This window comes from Acomys minous, assembly GCF_964271855.1.
Source record: "Acomys minous genome assembly, chromosome: 11".
Classification (NCBI taxonomy): Eukaryota; Metazoa; Chordata; class Mammalia; order Rodentia; family Muridae; genus Acomys; species Acomys minous.
In genome coordinates, this window is record NC_140492.1 from 27072023 (window position 1) to 27091104 (window position 19082).

Below are 19082 nucleotides of genomic sequence, written 5' to 3' on the forward strand. Positions count from 1 at the left end.
GACAGCCCAAGGGAGGCCTGCCATGAATCTCATTCAGAGGGGGAAATAAAATACACAGTGGAAGAGGCAGTGGAGAGAGAACTGGATAAGAGAGGGTGTGGAGAGGGAAATGAGGTTGGGGCATCAGATGTGGGAATAGTGGGGAGGGGACATTTGAAGACCTGGAGAGAAAATAAAGGCAGAAGGCATCACTGGGAGGATTATAGGTATGTCTCAAGCTGAGCCTCCTGGGATTCGGGGAAGACTGAGGAGGCCATCATCTAGCCAGGCAGGACCTGTAGTTGTGGGAGAGACAACCCAGTCCACCTACAAAACCTTCCAACCAAAATTTACCTTACCTACAAGATGTGCAAAGATAAAGCCAGAGACTAAGGGAATGATCAACAGATGCATGGCCCAACCTGGGACCCACCCATGGAAAAGAGCCAACCCCTGACACCATTAGAGATACTCTGCTATGTTTACAGACAGGAGCGTAGCTTAACTGTTCTCTGAGAGGCCCCACCCAACAGCTGATCGAATCAAATGCTGGGACTCATGGCCATGAAAGAGATGGGAGGTTGGGTATAGGAGGACCTGGATGGGACAAGAATGATGCAAGAAGACAAACTAATCAACTAGCCTAGACCCATAGGGGCTTACAGAGATGGAAGCACCAACTGAAGAGCATGCGTGGACTGGACCTACCCCCACACACGTGTGTAACTGATGAGCAGTTTAATCTTATTGTGGGTCCCCTAGTAAGTAGAGAGGGTGTCGTCAATGACATGGTCTGCCTTCGATCACTTAGCCCTAATGGGGCTGCCTTGCCTGTCATCAGTGGATGAGGATGAGCTCAACCCTAATTTGAATAGATGTGCTGGAGTTGTTGTTGGTGCTGATGAAATAAATCCCTTTTTCTGAAGACAATGGGAGAGGGGTAAGGGGAAAAATGGTGGGAGGGAGGGACCAGAAGGACAAGTAGGAGGGGCTACGATAGGGATGTAAAGTGAATACATAAATTTAAAATAAATAAAATTAAAAAAAACAAAATGACATGTACCTAATCTCAGTTTGTCTTGAGTAACACAGAAGAGAATCTTTTACTTCTTTAATTTGATCACACTTAGGGAAAGAGAGCATACAGGAACATTAAATCCTCTGGGGGAAAATCCAGACCTATGTCTACAATAAAATGCTAAGATCCATTTTCCACTGACGGAAAATAAGCTCACAATGGGAAGGAATGAAACGGAAACAGAAAAACTGAGCCATAAAGAAAATTACGATGTTGTATATTAGACAAACAAAACACAGAATTAACTAGAGCTCTGAAATTCATTATGTTCTCAAAGGAGTCTGTTGTGTTCCAAAAGTTTATTTAGAGTTTGCTTTGGTTTAAAAAAAATCATATTCAGATGGCTGCCCCCGTGTACCTATGTACTCACATAGGACTCTAGTCTTGTGGGTGTTTTTAAGGCATTAGACGTCAGTGACTTTCACTCTCCTCTTGCGTGGGGCTCTGTTTGGGGTACAGCGATGTGCACTCCAGAGCTGGTGTTTCTGAGGGCCTTCCCCAGAGGCAGAGCTGCTGTTAAAGTAGCACAAAGGCGTCTGTGACTCGGATATTGGAGTTTCTTTAGACATGCTGTTAGAAGGGAGCTATGAGGCCATGTCCTTACATTCAGTGACACAAAATATTTTAAATTCAGCGACAGTGATGGCTGAAGAAAAAGATTGATAGCTATCTGGAGAAGCAAATAGGAAATTTCGTGCATTGCTCTACATATATGGAAGAAATTGAAAGACAGCAGCTGGTGTGAGCAGCTCGCAGCTTTTTGTTCAGGGTAATGGAGTGGCCTCTTGTGGACTTGCACACTAAGGACTTCTTGCCACCTCTTCTGCTTGAGCAGTTCAGTGAGGTCAAAGGACTGGATGCTGTTAATATGGGTCTACTCATTCTAGATGGCAAATCAGTCTACAGCCTGACTTCAAAGGCCATACTGCTGTTAATAGCACACATTGTCCTAGTGAACATCAGACATAAACTAATGCTCTCCAGAGCATGCCTTGGTGGACTTTGAGATATGTGAATATTCACCAACAGTTGCTTGCAGAGCGCTCACCTCAGCTTTTTGCTCTTGGTGAAAACCATATTGATCAAGTACTGAAAGTAGAGAATTTATTTGAAGGTGATTCAGGTTGGCTTTTGGCTACTCATTTCCATCTTTAATGTACACATGTATTTTTACGTTATTATGAATATAAAGAAACAAAAGATCGGTTCAGTACTGCCAAAGTTACAGATTGATCTGACAGATGCTTGGGAAAAATGACATGATTCCAGTAAAATTATGTGGCACAGCTGATTCTAGATGTCAGGAGAGAAGAGGATTTCCCTTCCAGATGTGTGTTCAGCCTGGCCCCCAGTCCCCCGCAATGTTTAACCAAGACCCTTGAGCTTAATGATGATATGGTTCTGAATGAAATTAACTTAGCAGATATTGACTGGTTCAGAATGCCTGACCTATGTGCACAGAAGCTTGCTGTTATCCTCAGAGTTTGCACAAATTATCAGAACAACCCAGTTCATCAGCTAAAGGAGCAGGAGCTGCCAGCTTTCACATCTTGTTTACTTTCACAACCAAAATTCTGGGCCATTCAGACATCAGCCTTGATCCTCTGGACAAATCTTGAGGAGGAAGCACAGGGCAAGTGGAATGAGCAATTAGGCAAACGTAGGCTCTTGTAGACCAGTTTAAAGATAAAATTACATCTGTCCTGGAACATCTGAGGATTTTCTATTGTTGTCAAATGCCCGCTCACTGGGCTATTCAGTGCCAGCTTGCAGGTCAGCTCTTTTGAGTTGGGATTTATCCTTCAGATATTTGAGAAGCTGGAGATTCGGGAAGACATGGTCATCTGTTATGAAAGGGCCGGGCAGCATGGGAAAGCAGAAGAAATCACTATGCGAGAACTAGAGAAAAAAGAAATACCAATTTTATACTGCTTGCTTGGAGATGTCCTACAAGACCACTCCTGCTACAAGGCCCAGGAGCTGTCAGGACACCTTAGTGCACATGTCCAGCATTCCAAAGCCCTCCTCCATCTTTGGAACAAGGAGTTTTGGGAATGTGTGCAGTGGTTTAAATGCTCAGTGAAGAATAATCCCATGCACCTTGGGGTTTGGTTTTTTCTAGGTTGCACCTATTTGGCCTTAGAAGACTATGCAGCCTCAAGGAAAGTGTTTGAACACTGTGTGACCCTCTAGCCTGACAATGCAGATGCCTGGAAAAATATGTACTTCCTATATTTGATTAAAACAAAAAGTCAACACTTTCAGAACATTACAGGAAACTCTCAAGTATAACTACAAACAGATCTGGGAAAACTACATCCTCACCCAGAAACCATGTTGGGAAATTTGGGGGAAGCCATTAAAGCTTACCACTGGCTTCTGGACCTGCGGGACAGATACAGAGATGTTCATGGCGACACTTGTGGAACTTAGTTTAACACTGTCCCACCATGTGTCTTCTTCTGCCATCTCTGGCATTGTGGCTCAGGAGGTTGTCCCACCTGGCTGCTGCTGTAAAAAGGGAAAAAGTTCTAGTGACTACAGACTGTCCTCTGGGTCCTCCAACAATAGCTCAAGCCTGTCTGATCTCCCAATCCTTTCTGAGGGAACAACTTGGCAATTCCAGAGCAATAGGACCTGTTTCCTGCCCAACTATTTGTGTCTGGGAACATCCCAGACTAATTTTTCAGCTGGCAGATCCTGAGAACTCAGATATTTTTCAGAATTTGGCAATTCTTCCTCTCTTACAAGTTCAAAGCTCTTTTATTAGTTCTATTTTGGAATCCCTAGATCCTTGCCATCAAGAAGAGAAAACAGGAGATAAAATCATTGTTTATCAGATCATGGGTCGAATTTGATTTTGTAGGACCCATAGTATGGTCTCCATTCTAACTCTTTCCTTCAGTCAGGGGAGAACTGGAAAGGCATATGTCCCAGAAGGTTTCTACTTTGCAGGAACAGCTAATTTTTCAACATGTGAAGAAATACTGTAAAATACTCAGTCATCTGATAAATGTTCCAGTGGTACCTGAACTTCCCACACTCAGTTACCTATACCCATGGCTCAGAGTACTGAGGAAAATACCAACAGAGCTCCAGGTGTTCCATCATTTCGTGTCCATGGAAACTTTGGGTTGAATTCTGAATTAAACAGGACAGAAGCAAAAACAAAACAAAACAAAGCCAAAAAGGCAGATATTCTGAACAGCACATAAAATTGCGACTATTTCTGAGGACAAGACAAGGCCAGACAATTTTGCTCAAGTAAAAATTTGCACCCCAAGCAAAAAGCCAAGAATTACTTCCTAACAGGAGCCAGCAAAGAAGCCAGCACATCTGTTGTCAAGTATGGGGCAGCAGGTGCCATCCCTAAGCAAGAGGACAAATTGCAGGGGCCAAGTGATCCATACAGACAATCTCAACAGCCAAAACAATTGAGCACTCTCTAACTCAGACCTTTGCAGTTGCAGAAGACCGTGATCTCTGAAATAGATGTCTCTATCCAGGACTCTTTAATATTACAGCCTTTTAGGAGTCTCTGAGGTTGAGTCTAGAACCAGGAGTACGATGTGAGAAATCAGGGTCATTGGCACAAAATTTCGAATCTTCAGAATTAACCTCTGAACCATCTATACCGGATAGAGCTTAAAAGTTCAAGACTTACTTAAGCATGTCTTCTAGGGACCACACCCAAAATTTCAAACGCTGCACAGGTTTGGAAGCATGAAATTAGCGGATAGGAGAGATCTGCCTCTAATGAGTACAATCGGCAAAGCTTCATGTAGTTGCTGTTTCCTGCCTAGCCACTGCCTACAATGAAAGAGCTATGTGGGAAAGAAGAATGTGAGAATAGGTCTGTAATTTGAGATCAAATTGATGCTGTTAGCACAGTTACTCTCCCTAACTGTCAACTGTGGAGTCACTGGCTCTTCCAACATCCCTTGGAAGCCCAGCCTTCCACTTCCTGTCATTCTGCCCCGCTGATTGGCGAAAAAGTGCTTTCTTGACAACTGCTATTATCCACTCAACATTCCTCAGCAATTCCACTTTTTAGTCTAATAAAAAGTCCACCTATACTGTCTAACAACCTAAAAACATTTTAACTCGTAAATAACTAAGCTTAATTGTAAACTAAATTACCTGTCTTCAACCCCATCAGACTTCAGAAGAAATAAAATTACCTGAGTAAACAGGAAATGCAGCTTAGCAGCTTCCAAAATTTAAAAAAAAAATGACAAAAACATGTTGCTGCCTGAATAGTGACTCTAAAACACTCTAACATGTTGAAGCACCATCTTCATCTTTCTGGTCCAGTATATCTATCTTACAGACATATTTGTGAAGCAGGGGCCTCAAGTTTGGCCATCAACTCCACTTGCATCCAAGCTTGCCCATTTCAGGCAGAATTCTGTCTGTGGCAGAAAACGAGGATGTTTTGCCCAGTTTCTTCTTTGCCTCATCTGAAGCCAAGTCCATAACAAGGTTCTTCTATGCTCATCACCTCCTTTGAGGTAGGGTGAGTGTTGCCAGGAGTTAACCTGTCTCATTTTCAAAGAATCCTCAAAACAATAAAAAATATTTTTGAATGCTGTATTATGTAGGTCTTTGAAGGTTTTGAAGACCTTATTTTTCATTGAAGACCTTATCTTTTACCTTATCTATTGACTCACATTTATCTATTAAACCTAGGATATATAGTCTTGTGCTAAAAACAGAATAGTATTTGACATGAATATGAGTTGTTCAACTAAAAATTAACTTGTATTATTAATTATCCTAAACAACCTACAATAGCGTTTTCAAAATATTGGAAATAAACCCTGAATCATAAAAAATTAATATTCAATTTATTAAACTTACAAATCCTAAAACTAGTTCTTCCTTAAGCTTTTAAGCTCTACATAGGAATATTATATTTCTAAATCTAGTAAATTTTATACCTATTTTAATAAGTTTTTGAATAATGTTTGTACCATTACAAACTTGGCTAATTAAACACCCTCAACATTTTAAACTACCTTCATAAATTTAATATATTCAATTTCTTTTTAAGTACTCCAATTGTCTAATTAGCAAATAAAACCTTCTGAATAGTTAAAGAACTCATATAAATTTAAGATGGTAGACTAAACCTTATGCTTTCTTAAGTGTTACAAGAGTGCATGTGAAATTGGTAAGTACATACTAGTTTCTATATTGTGCTTATTAAAATTAGATTTATACGACTAATCAATTGGATTACTAAAATGTTAAAAACTTTAAATAAATTAGAAATGTCTACATAGTAAATATATGTATATATGAATCTTTAAACTAACACAAATATGTAACAGGATTGTATAAATACATTTTTGTTTCTTTTTAAAAAATATTATTATTGTAATTTACTCATTAAATTCTGATTGTTATCCCCTGCTCATACCTTCCCCTTCCTGCTCTCCTTCTCTCTTCTGCCCTATTTCTTTCCCCTAGACCTCGACTGGAATGGGGTGGGGGTTCCTTCCCTACCATCTGACCATAGCCTACCAGATCTATCTATGTATCCCTGTCTCCAAAAGGCCACCCCACCAAGGGTAAGTGATCAAATTGCTGACACCAGAGCTCGTGTCAGAGGCAGTCCCTGATCCACCCAACCCAAAGGGGAGAATTAATTGTGAATTAGTGACATCTGAACAGGGTGTCTAGGTCTCTGCATGCATTGTTTGTGCAGGCTCCCTGGGTCTAGATCCACTGGCCTTGATGCCTTTGTAAACAAATTTAAATTTTCTCATTAGTAAATAACACCATTAAAAATTATGTGCCTAAAATTTTGCCTTCTCAAAAACCTTTGTAGTGCTCCTGATGTTATTTCTTGTTCAAACATGCAATCTAAAAGCTTGAGGGAAACCTAAGTCCACACAACTTACTATACAAGGTTGAGAACTTGAATTAAAACCCGAGAACCCATGTAAATACTGAGTTCTCAGGAGGAGGATTCCTGGCACTGATGGTCATCAAGAATAGTCTAATTAATCAGTGAATATGGACAATGAGAAAAAGCCTGTTTCAAAATAGGAAAGTGAATGGCACCTGAAGAGGAATTATACCTGAGACTGTCCTTTGAGTCCCAGTTGTATGTGCATGTTTTCCCATGTAAATTTGCATATGCACACACACATGCCTTTACATATAGACACATGTAGATACATACAAATATTCTAACTGAAATATAATTAATAAATTTCAGTCCATTATTTCTCTCTGAGTTTAGTTATTGTACTAAGTTATTTAAAATTCATGAATAGATGCACTGGACAGGGGGAGGAAATCCCCCTCAGGAACAGTCATAGGGGAGGGGAATAAGGGGAAAATGGGAGGGAGGGAAGAATGGGAGGATACAAGGGATGGGATAACCATTGAGATGTAACAAGAATAAATTAATTAAAAAATGATTAAAAAAAAAGAGTTTGAGTGCTGGATATATAATTAGAAGAAAAATGGTAGTGGTTTCCCCCTAAAGCCTATGACCTATATAACCACAAATTCATAGTCTCATAATGGTAATATTTATGGGTATTATCTTGTGAAGTGTAGCTTGAATCCAATAAGAAAATGGATGGTTCCTTCCATTATGTTCCAGCCACCTTTTCATCATTTGCCAGGACTTTACAGGCCAGTCATTACTGTAGCTCACAGAATTAACAGCAGGGTTGGATGATGATTACATTGTTATTATTAATGTATTTATTTATTCACTTTACATCCGGGTCACACCCCCTTCTTCCTCTTCTCTCAGTTCCCCACTCTCTCCTCCATACCCCCTCTCCTATTCCTCAGAAAAGGGGTGCCGCCTACCTACCCACCTCAGCTCATCAAGTTTCATCAAGACTGAGCTTATCTTCTTCTTCTATAGCCTGGCAAGAGAGTAGTACCACCAGGAGCAAGTGATCTAAAAGCAGACAAGACAGTCCATATCAGAGACAGCTCCCTCTCCCCAAATGAAGCCTGAGCTGCCCATTGGCTACATCTAAATAGAGAAGCTAGGTCCAGAAGATAGTCCTTGGCTGTGTGCTTTAGACTCCATAAGCCCATCTAGGCCCTGGTTAGTTGGTTCTGTTGGTCTTCCTTGTGTAGCTCTTATCACCACATGGGCCTTTTATCCTCCTTACCCATCCCCCATCTTTTTTTACTAGACTCTGTGCTTTGTCCAAAGCTTGGCTGTGAGTCTCAGCATCTATTCTGAACTGCTGCTGGATGGAGCCTCTCAAAGAACAGTTCTGCTAGGCTCCTGTCTGCAAGCATAGCAGAGTATCGTTAATAGTGTCAGGGGATGCTCTCTCCCATAGGGTGGGTCTGGGATTAGGCCAGGCATTGGATGGACATTCCCTCAATCTCTGCTCTATCTGCTCTATCATTATCCCTGCAATTATCTGAGATTCCATCTTAGACCTATCAGAATGGATAAGATTTAAAAACAACAACAACAACAACAACAAAAAACTCTAGTGACAGCACATGCTGGGGAGGATGTGGAGAAAGGGGAGCACTCCTCTATTGCCGGTGGGAATACAAACTTGTATAACCAGTTTGGAAATCAAACTTGTACTTTCACAGAAAATTGGGAATAGTGATATCTCAAGATACAGCAATACCACCCTTGGACATATTCCCAAACAATGTTCTACAACACAACAAGGACATTTGCTCAACTATGAACATAGCAGCTTTATTTCTAATAGCCAAGAATCTAGAAAGAATCTAGATGTCCCACTACTGAAGAATGGATAAACTGTGGTACATTTAAACAATGGACTACTACTCATTTTAAAAATAAGGAAATGATTGCTTCTATTTCTATAGGGGAAATAGGACTATTTAATTGTTTATCTGTTCTTCACTCAATTTTGGCAAGTGGAATTGATCAAGAAAATCGTCCATTTCCCATAGATATTCAAATATCCAAAATATATAAAAATATCCAAAATATATAAAGAACTCAACAAATTAAACACCACCAAACCAAATAACCAATTGAGAAATGAGGCTCAGAACTAAACAGAGAATTCTCAACAGAGGATTATCAAATGGCCGAGAAACACTTAAGGAAAAGCTCAAGCTCCTTAGTCATCAGGGAAATGCAAATCAAAACAACTCTGAGATTCCATCTTACATCCGTCAGAATGGCTAAGATCAAAAATTCAAGTGACACCACATGTTGGCAAGGATGTGGAGAGAGAGGAACACTCCATCATTGCTGGTAGGACTGCAAACTAGTACAGCCACTTTGGAAATCTATCTAGCGCTATCTCAGAAAACTGGGAATAAGGCTTCCTCAAGACCCAGCTATTCCACACTTTGGAATATACCCAGAAGATGCTCCAGCACACAACAAGAATATATGCTCAACCATATTCATAGCAGCCTTATTCATAATAGCAGAACCTGGAAACAGCCTAAGTGTCCCTCAGTAGAAGAATGGATAAAGAAACTGTGGTACATTTACACTATGGAATACTACTCAGCTATTAAAAACAAGTAATTCTTGAAATTTGTGGACAAATGGATTGAACTGGAAATGATCATAATGAGTGAGTTAACCCAGAAGCAGAAAGAGTTAAATGGTATATACTCACTTATATCTGGACACTAGCCCAAGGGACATGTTCCATGAAAGTCTTCACTTACCAGGAAAGTGGAACAGAGAGGAGGACATCTTATTGGGACTCTAGGTGAGAGAAGCATGGAAGAATGGAGAAATAGAAGGATCTAAAGAGTCCTAGACACCTACAAGAAGAACATTATGATTGACTGATCTGGGCCCAGTGGTCCTGCTCAAACTATGGCACCAGCCTAAGGGCAATTCATGCAATAAACTTTGAACCCCTACCCAGATCTAGCCAATGGATGGACATTCTCCACAGTTGTGTGGAGAGTGGAGTCTGACTTTCACACAAACCCTGATGTCCCATATTTGACCATGTCCCCTTGTTGGGGAGGCCTGGTGGCACTCAGAGGAAGGATAGTGGGCTCCCAAGAAGAGACTTGATACCCTATGAGCATATACAGGGGGAGGAGGTCCCCCTCAGTCACAGTCATAGGGGAGGGGAGTAAAGGGAAAATGGGAGGGAGGGAGGAATAGGAGGATACAAGGGATGGGATAACAATTTAGATGTAATATGAAGAAATTAATAAAATATATTTTAAAAAGATGTTTTTAAGTCTGCATAGATGTTTTAAGGTGATAATGATGAGATATGATAGATACTGATTTACATTCTCCCAGATAGGAAAGATGTTTTCTTCAAGGCTGCCAAATAGAAGTATCCAAAACACTAAGAATGTAGCATTCATATAATTACTTATTGTGTCATGGTTCTTCTTGCTGTAAGTAGTTTGTTGTACATATGTGTAATAATATATCTGTATATTTAAAAAATAAAGAAAATTTACTAAAAAAGGAAAAAAAAACAAGGAAATGATAAAAATTTTTAGATAAACTAATGGAACTAGAAAAGACATCCTGAGGGAGGAAACAGAGATCCAAAAGAACACACATGGTATGTGCTCACTCATAAATGATAATTACTTATATCCCCAGTAGTGTGCATAGCAAATTGTAGATATGTAAAAATCAGCCAATGGTATGAAACTTCAAGGTCATTAACAGCCTGATTTTTCTATGTTTCATGACTCCAATATGTCTGTACTTATCAATAAACACTTATATACTAGGTAGAGGTCTATAGGAGCTCTGACTGAATTTAATAAAATATAAAATTATAAACTGTGTGTATTGGCCCCTTGCCTGTAATCCAATATTCAGAGAGGCAGAGGCAGGCAGCTTTCTGTGAGATGGAAGACAGCCTGTTCTACAAAGCAGTTCCAGGACAGCCAATGCTACACAGAGAAACCATGTCTCAAAAACACCAATAAACAAATAAACAATACATTAATACATAAATAAATTATGAAATTATAAAAAGTTAAAATGTATATTGTCATTTATATATTTTTCATTTTTTCATGAATAATCCATATTATCAATAGGCATTTCATAAAGAAATTTCTTTAATTTTGGGGAAATTTTTATTTGCCCTATATTGCTGTTACACCTAAAAACACTTAATGATAGATGAGGCAGATTCCCTCATAATTCTTCTGAAAGCTTTAGTTTTATTTTTAAAAGATAAGTATTTTATAATGTTTACTATTTGAGTTTAGATTCATGTTTTTCTGCCAGTCAGTTGTTGTATCATGGTTTGGTGAGATGTCATGTTTTTGTTCTTGATTTCTTTTCAATAACAAATGTCAATTGTGTAATGTTGGCCAAAGAGTTTTATAGGAATTGCCTAAGCCCATTGCTCACAAAAGGCAGTAACAGAATTCTAGATAGTCCAAAAACATAAAATGTAATATATGCTATATAATAAAATAAATACATATAAGACTAATCAATTGGGTTAATTAGGGGTAAGGGATGTCTTCTCTCTCTCTCTCTCTCTCTCTCTCTCTCTCTCTCTCTCTCTCTCTCTCTCTCTCTCTCTGTGTGTGTGTGTGTGTGTGTGTGTACACCTAAAATCAGGAATTAGAGATGAGTACCTGATACAGAAATAAATGCCCTATCACTTGAGTTGTCTGTTTCCTGGTGCAACTCTCAGGTTGGTATGGACATTTTGAATATCCAGAGGTCTCTGAGAGTAAGAATAACCTTATTAGCTTGTAGTAGTGAGTTGCCAAAACTCAGAAGTAAGTTGAAACAGTTTGACACAGTAGGACAAGTTCTCACTTTACAGCTTTTCCTGCAAGAGGGTGAAGGGTAGAACACGCATCCAACATTTTGACCCTGGGGAAATGCCTTTGGACAGTTTTATGTTTTCAGTTGGCATACTTGATGGCTTCTGCCTGCTGAAAACAGAATGTCACATACATCTTTTAAGAGCATCTCTACTACTGCTCAGGGATACTACACACAACAGAAGTTTACAAGATCATAGTAAGGAAAGGTGACACTTCTCACACTGAAAATTATATATACATGCCTAAGAAAAGAAGCAGACAGATTCACAAAAAGTGTAAAAATATCCTACAAAGCTATTTCAGACAGAAAAGGACTATAATTATTCTTTATTTTAAACAATTTCTTTTATTATTTTGAGATTATAAAATAACCACACCATTATCCCCTTTCCTTCCTCTCTCTAAAATCTCTTATGTACCCTTCTAGATCCCTTTCAAATTCATGACCTCTCTTTCATTTGTTATTATAACTTAAGTACATATATGCACATATGTATATATTTCAAAATACATAAATATTACCTATTCAGTCTGTGTAGTTATTTAGACATATGATGTAATAAAAAAGAACAGCATGGTATATAAAGAAAAAGAAAACTATGCATTAATCTGATGAACAAACCAAGTAGCTAGAAACTGATCAAAATTTTTTTCAACTGCCTTGATTATTCAAGATAATAAATAAAAGAACCATAGTTAACAATAAGTAGGCAAAGAGAGTTAAATTTTGTCAAGAACATGATGTATGAAGAAAATAGCTACTACTAGAAAAAGAATGAAATTAATTTCCTTTTAAAATGAGGAATTATGAAGAGAGTAATGGCATTGGAGAGTATGCTTGGAAAGCATCAGTTAAAGTCAAATGAGATTTTTTTTTAGTTCAAAAGAAAATTATAAATAATAGTAAATTTCTAATGTACAACAGAATACTAACAGATTAAAAAACAGTAATAAAATTACAAGAGAAAAATACAATTAAAATGTGGTTACTATTTAAAGAATCAATGGCTAAATTTCCCAAAATGTTGGAAGATATTACAAACCAAATATAAGATTTTCTTTGGATTCCTTGAATGGAATAACGTCCACATAAAAGATATGATATTTAAATTTTAAAAACAAAATCAAAAGAAAACCTTTGAAAACTTTTAAGTGGAATGCAATTTATTAGGAGAAAAGAACTATGCAAGAAATCATTAGAATAGTTTTCATTATGAATCATGAAACAAAACAATTGAAAGAAATATGTAGCCAATAAAAGTAAACACAGATAAACTACACTTTACAGATTAAAGGAACCTCAGATTGCACAAATATCAGGAGACATGACCATTATGATAATCTTAAAAGCATTGCAAAAGTAGTCATTTAAGGCACTGCAGCATTAGACAACAATATAAAACCATGGACAAGTGAATCTGTCATAAAAATGAACCCATAAAAATATCCAGGTTCCACTTTTAGAGATAATGAAAAGATGTCTATATTTTAACCTTTATATCATGTCATTTCTTAGCAGGTTTGTTCAAGAAAGTAATGGATAAATATTACCCTTGGCCTATATTAATAAATAGTAGTCCCGTGAACTTTATTCTGTGATGTGCCTTATTGTTTGCTCCTATTCATTTGTATTTCATTTCATCTTACTGTAGACATCAGAACAGCTTAATTAACCATCTTTACCCTTTACTTTTGAACAAAACACTGCCCATTGTTCATAATGTTCCTTGTTATCAAAATACCAAGGTCTGGGATGTTTAATACTAGCTGTCAGGCAGGCTGAACATTTCAAACAAGTGCAACTAATTTCCTTGCATTTATAAATAAGGTCTTGTAAAAAAAAAAGTTTACCATCATGTTAGATGACAGCTTCTTAAGTATAAAATTAATTACTGATTTACTAGAAAACACTAAAAACAGACCTTTTCCAAAATGATGTTAATATTAGAATTATATCCAATAATTAATTATGAGGCATATGACAAAAATATTTTGGTGACCAGCCTTAAAAAGTTGTCACAATGAACTAAGATTTTAATCCCATGGTATCTGTATATGAATATTATAAATGATAGCATACTCTTTACAGATGATTTATATTCAAGGACAAAATAAAAGTGAGCCATTGCCAATAATATGTTCAATGTTACATACTACTGTTACACAAAGTCTGCCACAGAAATATTCTTGTATGTGTTCCAGATTTTTCTGTGATAATTGGGATGATGATTTGGTCTATTACTTTATTCAGGTTAATCCACTACATTACAAAGTGTAACCTGAGGAATGTCTCTATCAACATTATTTCAGATCTATTTATATGTATTTTCTTTAGAAATAAATAAATTTTAGTAATTAATGCAATAATATATTTTTGTAAAATTATTTTGTTCTTCCAATAATAGGAGTTTTGTTAAATTTTGGCAGTAATGGTGATAACACTGGAAGCAGATAGAAACTAAAATTGTTTTGCTAACTATTTATGTTTTTAACTCTATGAATATGAATTGTTGTTAATCTAAATAAATCTGACATGACTAATATGTTACTTTTATTACACTGATAATAAATAGATTATCTATGAATTTGATGTGCTTCAACTTTGAGTTATAAAGTGTTTTGCCAGCACAATAGTTAGTTTAACTCTTATGTGTGTCCATCAATTCTATTCATGACACTTATAGTACTGTCTTCTTAATTCTGATATAGTCATGGTATTGTAAAACAACTACATTTACATCTCATTTATTATTTCTACTGAAGATAGTTATTAATGCTTATTAGTAGCTTTTATTTCAGATTATACAAAAAAAGATGTACATAGTTTCATTAAAAATATAAGTATAATGCTATGCTGATCATTGATTAAAATATGAACTATGTGACACTTGCTCTATTCTCAAGACTTATAGCAGGGTTGCTGACTAGTGTTACTAAAGTAACCAACAATGTTTCTTACATATGGTTTATGCTGATGGAGTATAATTATCTAAGAAATGCTAGCATAACATTGGTAAATTTTTTTAGTTTTTCATTGCAGAATGAATTACATTTTGTATAGTCACAAGTGTCTGAATAGCTTGGCTTTCTAATATGCACTACACCTCACAATAATATATATACATACATATTATATATATATATATACATGTATATACATACATAATATATACATACATATTATTGTGCATATATACATATATGTATATATGAAACAGTGTAATTAAATTTTTAAACATGTAGTCCATCTACAACTACTTCAAGGCAAGACTAGATATTTGTTGAAATAAACTCTGGAGAATTTTCCACAGGTTTTGGTTTTTTTTTTTTTTTTTACCTTTTTTTTTTTTTCTGTACTATTTCAATTACGAATGTTCCCTCCTGAGAAAGTAACTCTCTCAATTGTTTGTGATACCCTCTGTTCGTAGAAACAAGCCCCTTGCTGCTCAAGTCAATCTTTGAGCAGTGGGGAGAAATAAGTTAACTGTAATTGATTTGCAGTCATCAACCAAAGTTTTTCATCCAAAAAAAAAAAAAAATCCACTGAAACTGCAAGTAGCCTTGAGAATTGCCATATCTATTTTTCCAGATTTAGTGACATCCAAGTTTATTATTCCTCAAGACTTTACCTTATATTTTTTTGGATCATGTGGATATCATGTCCATTCAAAATTTCAGGCTGAGAAATTATTCAGAAGATTTTGGAAAAGAGCTCCCTTCATCCTATACCCACTATTGTTCGGTACTAATTTTTTTCATATATTTTCCTGATATCAACACTTATTTAGGATTTGGTATAGTCTTTTAAAACAACAAATTTCTTCTATCATTATGAACATATGTAGTGTTTAAATATGGTATAGTTTTCTGATCTCGTAGAATCCATAATGTTATGTATGCTATGTGTATGTGGTTGGTGCACACTTCCCGTGTGTGAATTATAAGTTCATGCATGCTCTGAAGCTCTTAAGGAAGTCTTATGACAACTTCTTTTATAGATATTAACATTTTTCGTTGTTTGAAACAGAGTTTTTTATAATTGTTCTTTGTTGAAAATAACAAAATTGCTGCCCTGAGAACCTTCAGATATATACTTGTATCTTTATGCATCCTGCATTGGTATTACAGACATGCACTTCATATTCAGACAGAGCACTGCAGTCGCAGGCCAAGAGAAGCCAATGTGAATTAGTCAGCTGGGAGAAAAGTTTAGGCCAGAACAGCTGAGTTTAGCCAACAAGGGAGAATTCAGAAAGAGCTCATGGATTTCCATGAACACAAATAATTTACACTGTCATCTGGGAAGGTTACAAAAGCTTTCACTAAATAGTTCTAACTAGGGAATTGGATATTTGGGTACATCTCTTTCCAGGCTACATCATGTTCTTGGCATCTTCTGACCCCTCTGGTTCCCTGGATTAGAACTTCAGCTCCGTTACTTCACAACATTCCGCTACGTGTTCGGTCTTACTGTAATGACACTGGACCGTTGTGGAGTGAAGCATTTGAAATACTGAAGCAAATCAATTCCCTTCTTGTGTTTTCAGGCATGCGTCACTGATACAAATTCAGGTCAAGAAGAAGTGACTAATATTTTAAAACATATAAGTGGTGGGTAAAACGTGGTACATTTACACTGTGGAATAGTACTCAGCTATTAAAAACAAGGAATTCCTGAAAATTGTGGACAAATGGATTGAACTGTAAATGATCATAATAAGTTAGTTAACCCAGAAGCAGAAAGAGTCAAATGGTATATACGTACTTTCTGTCTGGACACTAGCCCAAGGGGCATGTCCCATGAAAGTCTTCACTTACCAAGAATGTGGGACAGAGGGGAAGATTTCCTATTGGGATTCTAGGTGAGAGAAACATAGGAGAACGGGGATATAGAAAGATCCAGAGGATCCTAGAAACCTACAAGAAGAACATTATGATGGGCAGATCTGGGACTAGGGGTCCTGCTCAAACTATGGCACCAACCAAGGACAATACATGCAGTAAACTTTGAACCTCTACCCAGACCTAGCCGATGGACAGGACAGTCTCCACTGCTGAGTGGAGAGTGGGGTCTGACTTTCACATGAACTCTGGTGCCCCATATCTGACCAAGTCCTCTTGATGGGGAGGGCTGGTGGCACTCAGAGGAAGGATAGCAGGCTACCAAGAAGAGACTTGATACCCTATGAGCATATACAGGGTGAGGAGGTCCTGTTCAGTCACAGTCTTTTGGGAGGGGAGTAAGGGGAAAATGGGAGGGTGGGAGGAATTGGAGGCTACAAGTGATGGGATAACAAGATGTAATATAAATAAATCAATAAAATATATTTAAAAATATAACAACAACAAAAAACTGTCCTGATAACAAGCGTAAACCACACCCAACAATCTATAAAAAGGGAAATAAAGCACCAATATCTAAATTTAATTAAGTTGCTAGATTTAAGGAATATACAGAAGAGACTTGAAATACATATTTTAGGCACTTTATGATAGACAAAATCAAATTAATTATCTCTGAGATAATATTTGAAAATAGACTACAGCTGTTTGTGATTAAAATGACATTAGTCAAATAATAATAGAAAACTATATTGTATTTTAACAATATCAAATTAAAATCTAATATACAGAAACTATTTCACTACAAACCAAATAGTGGTATGCATATTGAAATAATTTTTCTTATAATTTTGTGTTTATTCTTGATATTGTTCTTGGAATTATTTTTTTAAATGTATGCATTCAGTAAAGAACTTGGAGCATAGTAGTGCTGTGAGACACTTTCTTGAGATTAATAGGCATCTTCAGATAAGGGACCAGCGGTAGAGCAAAGAAACAACTCCATTGAAGAAGACTAACTTGGGAAATGCAACAAGTATAGGCAAGATTCCTTAGGAGAGCATACATGAGCATATAGTCACAGGATATGGGAAACTCATGGCAACTACACCAACTTGGAAAAACAAAATCTCTCTTTGGGGATAATCTTATTGTTTGCGTTTGGACTTCACTATCATTAACAAAATCATTAAATTATTGTTTCAGATTTAAAGGCTTCCAGAGACTCCAAGACACCACGAGCTGATGCCAGTGCTTTGAATATCCGTTAGAACTACACAATAACTCCCTATTGTGCAATATAGCACATACTCTGGATACAAGACACAGACGAAGCAAGCTGGTATTGACCTGTAAGCATCCTTCATGCTGACAAATGATCATAGTGCTGTAAGGGTTATTTAACCTGTGGAGAGCGATGTCATCAACAAGCTCTTCCATCAATAGAGCCTAAAAGTTAAAACATGGAATAGTGAACCCTTATGGCTGCGCGCCCAGAAACCTGTAGCCGCGGCAGCGAGGACAGGGGCAGCAGGGTTCTGCTGGGATAGGAGTTACCATTGCTAGCCCCAGTCTCTGCTGGGCGGGACAAGGCGGAATGGAATGGGGCGGGGAGAAGACAGCGACGCTGAGGCCTGCAGCCTGAGTCTCCTGCATGATACCAGGGCGTATACCATCCAGAAGCCAGTCCCGCCCAGCCTAGATGATGAACCACCCCTTCCACATTCATCAAAGAATACAAGAACATCATCCCCATCATGGAGAAAGCTTGATGATGTTTTGAAAAGAAACTTGTCTTTGGAAATGGCCAACAAGAAAGAGAAGCTAAAAATCAAACAAGAACAATTAATGAACAAGATTGCGGAAAACCCTGAGGATTGCAGAACTTTGGAAGCTCGAATTATTTCTTGACTGTCAGGATCCGCAATTATGAAGAACATATACAGGAACGTTCAAAGAGCATTGACTGGAGGAAATAAAATGCTCAGAATCCTCGGTCAGATCAGTTATGATGTCTTTGAAAAGAAGTGCAGGGAGCTGGGGTGGAATGTAACTTATCCCTTCTGCATTTCCAAAAGATCCACCACCTATTCCCGGCCAAGAAAGCTCTGTGCCTCTTGAGTTTTCCAGGAGGTGCAAAAGCTGAAGAAACAAAGAAGAGTGTTAAAAGCTTCTGTAGCTGCTGCCAAAAAAGAAAATCACTAGGGGGCTCCCAGAAAAACCTTCATAAGCCCTGCCATAGGTGACCGAAGAGAACTAATAAAGTCTGTTCTGCCTTGCAAAACAAAACAAAACAAACAAACAAACAAACAAAAAACATTGAAAAGATAGAAAGACATGTCCAGTGTTGTAAATATGGCGTATATGCTAGGAGTAACCAACTGGTTTTGAATTGTATTTGATGCCC

General features: G+C 37.4%; 2 pseudogenes across 2 annotated transcripts; both read left to right on the forward strand.

Moving 5' to 3' along the window:
- Positions 1 to 1570: 1570 nt before the first annotated feature.
- On the forward strand, positions 1571 to 3490 carry LOC311608865 (tetratricopeptide repeat protein 27-like; annotated as a pseudogene). The gene has a single exon. The product of its transcript is annotated as a tetratricopeptide repeat protein 27-like (transcript).
- Positions 3491 to 18277: 14787 nt separating this feature from the next.
- On the forward strand, positions 18278 to 18880 carry LOC311608866 (small ribosomal subunit protein uS15m-like; annotated as a pseudogene). Its single transcript has one exon. The product of its transcript is annotated as a small ribosomal subunit protein uS15m-like (transcript).
- Positions 18881 to 19082: the final 202 nt, after the last annotated feature.